Below are 5,907 nucleotides of genomic sequence, written 5' to 3'. Positions count from 1 at the left end.
GAAATTGGAAATAGAAAAGGTCTAAAATGGGAAAGATTGATACAGAATGAAAAAGTGTGCTAGGTGCACTAGTATTGCTGTAGCCATGATAGTCTAGGGGTAAGACAATCTTGCTTCTTGGCAGATGCAGTGCAGAAGTGGAGATGTTAATGGAAGAAGAAAGGTTAGAGAGGTTTTAAAAGAAAGTAGCGGGGTACAGATGATGAAGGAAGAACATAAAACCCACAAAAAAGATTGGAAGGAGGCCAGCCACTTTGAGTCAATGCTTGGCATCCCACCAAACTGGAGGCTCAGGTTCAGATGTAATCTGAGGTTTCTTAAGTTCAGCCTAGGTGATGTCTTTTAGAATTGGTGGGAAAGGGAATGAAATAAGATTGACCCCTTCTCCAGCAAGTGTTTTCCTCAGGAAAGCGCTTGAAATGAGTAAGTGATAGGGCTGTGTGAAGCTTCAGGTGCTGATTTGGTTTGGGGGAGATTTGGCCCAATTTGGCTGCTTAATCTTCGAATCAAATTGGGAGACCAGTGAAAAGGTCCAAATTGATTTGAAGCTCTCCGAATTGATTCAGAAAGATTCAGAGAGATTTAGAGATTCAGGCAGTCCCTGCTTGCTGCTACAGGGAGCTGGACCCAGATTCTGTGCCGGTAAGTAGGGGGTGGAGTGGGTGACTGGAGGAGGGGGGAGGGGACCATGGGGGGACCCCCACCAGGCCCCATCCCCTGCCTGCTCCTCCAGCTCCTCTGAGCATCCCTGACCCCCGGCTGCTCTCCCAGCTCCGTCAGTGGCTGCTCTGCCCAGCCCCAGCAAAAAAATAAAAAATAAAAAAAGCACTCACTGGCTCCTGCCAAGCAGGGGGGGCAGTCCCTGCTGCCCCCCACTGCTCCGTGCTGCATGGGGGGGCTCTGCCACGAGACCCCATCCCCCGCCCACTCTCCCAGCCCCGTTGATTGTTGTCCCTCCTGACCCCAGGATCCCCGCTCTTAAAAAAAGCCCCGCACTCACTGGCTCTTGCAGTGGCCGCCAGGGCTTCTGGGGGCTTGTGGCAGAGCCCCCCCCATGCACCACGGGGTAGTGGGGAGCAGTGGGGATTGCCCCCCCCACCCCCCATGGCAGGAGACGGTGATGTGGGGCTCCTTTTTTTTTTTTTTTTTTTTTTTTTTTAGTGGGGGGGGGGGCCAGGCAGGGCAGCCATTGACTGGACTAGGAGAGCAGGTGGGGGATGGAGCCTGTTTGATTTGGAGAGTCAGCTGATTTGGTGGCGGCCGAATCTCCGAATCAGAGTCGGCTGAGTCGATTTGGTACATTGATTCGAATCACCAAATTGAATCACTGTCCCCCAAATTGGCCAAATCCAAATCTGAAGCGAATACTAGCCGCTTCTCATAGGCCTGGTAGGTGATCATTGGGAACATGCTTCCTCATCTCTCTCACTCCAAAAAGATACTACAGGAGGAACTGTCTGACCCCAGAGACACTGTCGCTTCAGAAATAAATGCCTAAATGTTAAGAGAGCTAAATGTGGCAAGATGTGGACATGATGTAATCTGGTGGGATTTCAGTAACTTTGTGTTTGAAAATGTAGTGAACTGTAGTATACGCTGTTGGAGACCCTGGAAAAATAACAAGTGAGGGCTTCAAGCAGTGATTTGTGACCTCTCAAGTATCTGCTGTACTGGCAGCTTGACAGAAGCCTGAAAGTGATACCTCATTTACATTTTGTCTGTAATTTGCATATTGTGTATAAACAGAGTGGCAGGCAAGTGTCATCTTTTTTACTGTATATTTTGGGGAGGAAGCTGGAAGAATAGACTGAAAAAGAAAGGGATACATAGATGCTGTTGAGATTGGGATGCAGAGGATTGTGGTGAGTGGGCAGATTAAGGTCCTGAAGCATTGGGAGCTGATTAGACAAATAAACAACAAAAGGCAAAAGTGACAAGTTCAGGTTTGATGGTGCTGGTTGTATCAGGTGACTGACAGGCGTGTGAAGACATTACCGGATTCTTGCTGTTTCTCTGTGGAGCTGCAAAAGGGTGAGGCTTTCCATTTATTCTCAGGAAGTCCTCCCTCTGCACAGTTCCCGTATGTGTTGCACCATGCAAGGCTACTGGAACTTTGCATGCTCTGGATGTTGGCCAGCAGTATGGGAGTAAAAGACAGGTGAGCCCATGTTAATCCCCCTCTCCCGCATTCTGTTACTGCTGCTGCACAGGGCTGAGAAATCTTGCCTCTAGCCATGTTGTAGAATGACAAATTATTAACGGGATCAATAGCAATATTCCTGTAATGATCTAGGGCCTAAATGACTTTCATCAAAGCACTGATTAGTTGATTTAATTATGTACAATTATTTTGTATGTGCATCAGGTGGACATCTTTAATTTAGGATCTTTGCTTTAAAAATAAATGCTAAAATATTGTTTTGTTTTAGAGCAAAGGTGATTCCTAGAACTGTATGGAGTTATTTAGGTGGGATGTAGTTAGATAAATGATATTTGCACCACAGGTGCAATATATGGTGTTTTATCTCCCATTAGATTTGAAGCAAAGGAAGAATAGGCCATTGAATACTTAGTCCAATATTTTTTTCTCCCTCAAAGTCATCTTTATTATGGTTACAATTATGAGTTGACCCCACATTTTCAGGCCCAGCTTTAAAGAGCTTTTCCCTTAAATATAAGACAGTAACTGCAGGTAGAGAACTTGAGCTGCTCTTGGCTTTACACAATTACATGAGAGAATCAGATAACCCAAGAAAATGGGCTAAATGTACTAAAGATGTTAAAATAAAGACCTCAATGAAGGAAAATTCTTAATTAGCTATTTTTATTGCATGCACAAAAATACTGCAAGTACAGAAGTGCAGACTGTAGGTGGCCTTTAGTGAAGTGCAATTTTTATGATACTTTGGAGGGGGGGAAATAAACTTAAAATTAGAACAATACAGGACATTTCTGAAATAATAACAAAATCCAGTGACAGTCATCAATTAAATCAATTCACATTACAAAAAGCCTGGAAAAGACAGACCACGGAAACAGCTGAACCAAAGGAAGTTAATATTTCTCATAAGAAGGTGTCTGGGAAAGTAAGTTGGAATTTATGAGGTATAACTGGCAAGAAGGAAGCTCCTGTCTAGGGACAGACATTACACGTAAATCGGTTTAAGTGATCAGAAACTGGTTTAAACCTGTAACAGAACAGATGTTCAGTTCACATAAACCAGTTTGAGAATGACTGAAACTGGTCTGAGATAAACCTGGTTGAATATATTATCATACTTAACTGATTTGGCTCAAACCAGTTTATGCAATGTCTGTCCCAGACCCTTTGCTGGTTTAAATTAAATCAAACACTTCCAGCATCCTGGCACGCTCTCTAGGCTGGGTGGAGCTCTCTGCCCTACAGGAGGGCTGGCCCCTCCCTTCTGCTCCCTGACTGGAGCTTCGGCAGAGACTTGCAGGCACAGCAGGGTCTGCTGGCTTTCTGTGTCCCCCCTCCTCCCCTTCTCACCACTTGCTGCTTAATTAGAGATCCTTTCCTCCTCTCTCCCACAGCTTGTACTGTAGCCAGCATGTGGTATGCTAGCTAATATTGTGTAAGGCAGACAGGGCAGTGTTCGCTTAGGGCTTTTTGGAAGTAATCAACAGCTCAGCTGGTAATGTCCCTGCATTCCTTCCTTTGAAAAAAAACTGTTTAAGAAGAGCTTGTAATGAGCAAGGCTTTGTTTTTTGATGGGGTGTTAAATGCTAATAACAGAGCTGATAAATGCTCTGTTATCAAGGGTTGGGGGGACCCTTCCCTAATCACAGCATTCTGCTGGGACCTGGCCACACCCCCCTCAACTCAGCCCTGTGCAGGGGAAGGGAGGGCTGCTCTAGTGCCCCCCTGGCTTCTAGCCTTAGTCACCGCAGGCATGTGCCTGCATTTCTGGGAGGTCTGTCTGGTTACAAAACCGATTTAACCTAGCCAGGTTAGACTAACCTGCAAAGATTGAATCAGTTCAGGCTTTTTGAATGTCTGTCCCTAGCCCCTGTGGCTGGAAGCCCCATCAGCTGAAGAGCTCCCAGCCATGGGGATGCCCTATGTACCTCTGTGGCTAGGAGACGCAGCTGCTGTGATCTCACAGCTCCATGGAGCCGCCCTCGGCTGGGAGACTGCAACAATTGAGGTCTCCCAGTCACAGGAGCTTCCATCTTGCCAGTTTTACCCCATGAATTCCAACTTACTTTCCCAGACACCTTCTTATGAGAAATAGTAATTTCTTTTGATCCAGCTGTTTCCGTGATCTGTCTTTTCCAACTCCCCACAGCTGGGACATTATAGCAATCATGGTTTCCCAGCACCATGTACCCCTGCAGCTGAGAGACAGGGGCCTAGCATCCACAGCTGCGGGACACTGGGTCCAGGCAGCCTTGGGGTTCTGCTGGAACCCAGAGTCTGCAACTGTCAGGCGCTGCTAGGGCTGAGAGTCCCCTCAGCTGTAGGACTCCCATCCCCATTTGGGCATGGTGCACCCCTGTGGCTGGGAGCCCAGTCAGCTGATGGGGCTTGCAAGCCACAGGGGAGACCCTGCTACATATGCAGATTAAAACTGGATACAACCAGCTATAAAGTTAGTACACATTTCCCAGGTCTAACTTTATAGCTGGATGGACCTTTTAATGGTGTGATAGGCACATCATGTGTAGTTGGTCTCTGTTAATTGTGCAATTAACCATTAATTGCACAGTACCTGGAGATTCACTAATCCTCCAGGAACTGGAGATTCACTAATCCAGAGTACGGTCTCTTGGTTTCAAGGTGCCACTTCGTGCTACAGTTTTACCTTTAAAAATGTAAATCACCATTGTCTGGTCATAGCCTGGCTCCCATGCCTCCCAGCATGCAGGTAAGGGTGACTGAGTCAGCACACTCCTGTCAGTTCTCAGCCATTACGTCTTCAGAGTGTGAATAGGTGAGGGCCATTTAAGTAAATTGCTGTCTCACTAAAACAACCTTATCTATACTGTAAAGATAAACTAATATTGCCTTTATACCAAATACGTATAGATACGGAAATGACAAAATTGAAACCAGCTTCGCTCTAGTTACAAACACTAAACGCCACAAAATTAAATCTAATTTAGGAGAAAACTTACGCATGCCACACACTGAATCTGTAGACCAGTTTTGCTTTGCGGTGAATCTGTTACACTCCTTTCAGAAATTAATTTTTTTTTGCAACTATAAACAGTAAGAGCTCAGAACAGTCATTAGCAAAACATATCTTCTAATCTTCCTGCCTAGTTTACCATAATCATGTTTCTTTTAAGTCTCCAGTTGACAAAAAATGTGTTAGGTGGTTAGCCTGCCTATTTTTGTAAAACCATCTTGCCAGTTAGCTTACTTAATTTAACTGAGTCTGGTTGTACAGCTTGCTTTGTTTTGGATTCTGTTAATTTTTATGTTGTTATAGTTCAAAGCCGTGTGGAACTGCAATTAATTTAACTTACTCTGTTTTATGCTGTACTGTGCAGAGGAGATTGGCAAATATGTATGAGTAATTTATGTGACTCATTATTAGCTACGTAAATCTAAGCTGGTTTATATAGCAGTATAATTCTTTTTAATAGTAACAGCCCTATTGGTTATTCCTGATGCAGTCAAAAGGTACTTCCTGAGAAGTTGGCTGCCTTTGTTATTTATTGAACCATACCTAGCCCTTTCCTGGAAATGTTACTTTGAGCAAGTCATTTGTCTAGCTGCTGTTTGGAGAGGAAAATACTTACACATCTTGAAATATCCTCAACTGATGCTTGGCTTTTTACACCCTGAACCCTTCTTGAAGTCTTGAGGTGGGCACTGGTGTAGGGAGTCTGAGGCAGAGGAATTCAGAGCTTTGCTGGACCTCAGTCCTTTGAAGTCAG

General features: G+C 44.9%; 1 long non-coding RNA gene across 1 annotated transcript in view; it reads left to right on the top strand.

Annotated features, from left to right (window-relative positions):
- The window catches only part of LOC112550555, a 25,101-nt gene that overhangs the window by 18,324 nt on the left and 870 nt on the right, over positions 1-5,907 (top strand). The gene's annotated exons all lie outside the window — the stretch shown is intronic.

The sequence above is a fragment of the Alligator sinensis genome, unplaced genomic scaffold (genome assembly GCF_000455745.1).
Source record: "Alligator sinensis unplaced genomic scaffold, ASM45574v1 scaffold392_2, whole genome shotgun sequence".
NCBI lineage: Eukaryota > Metazoa > Chordata > Crocodylia > Alligatoridae > Alligator > Alligator sinensis.
The sequence above is the reverse complement of the archived record's forward strand: the minus strand, read 5'-3'. Positions and strand labels throughout refer to the sequence as shown.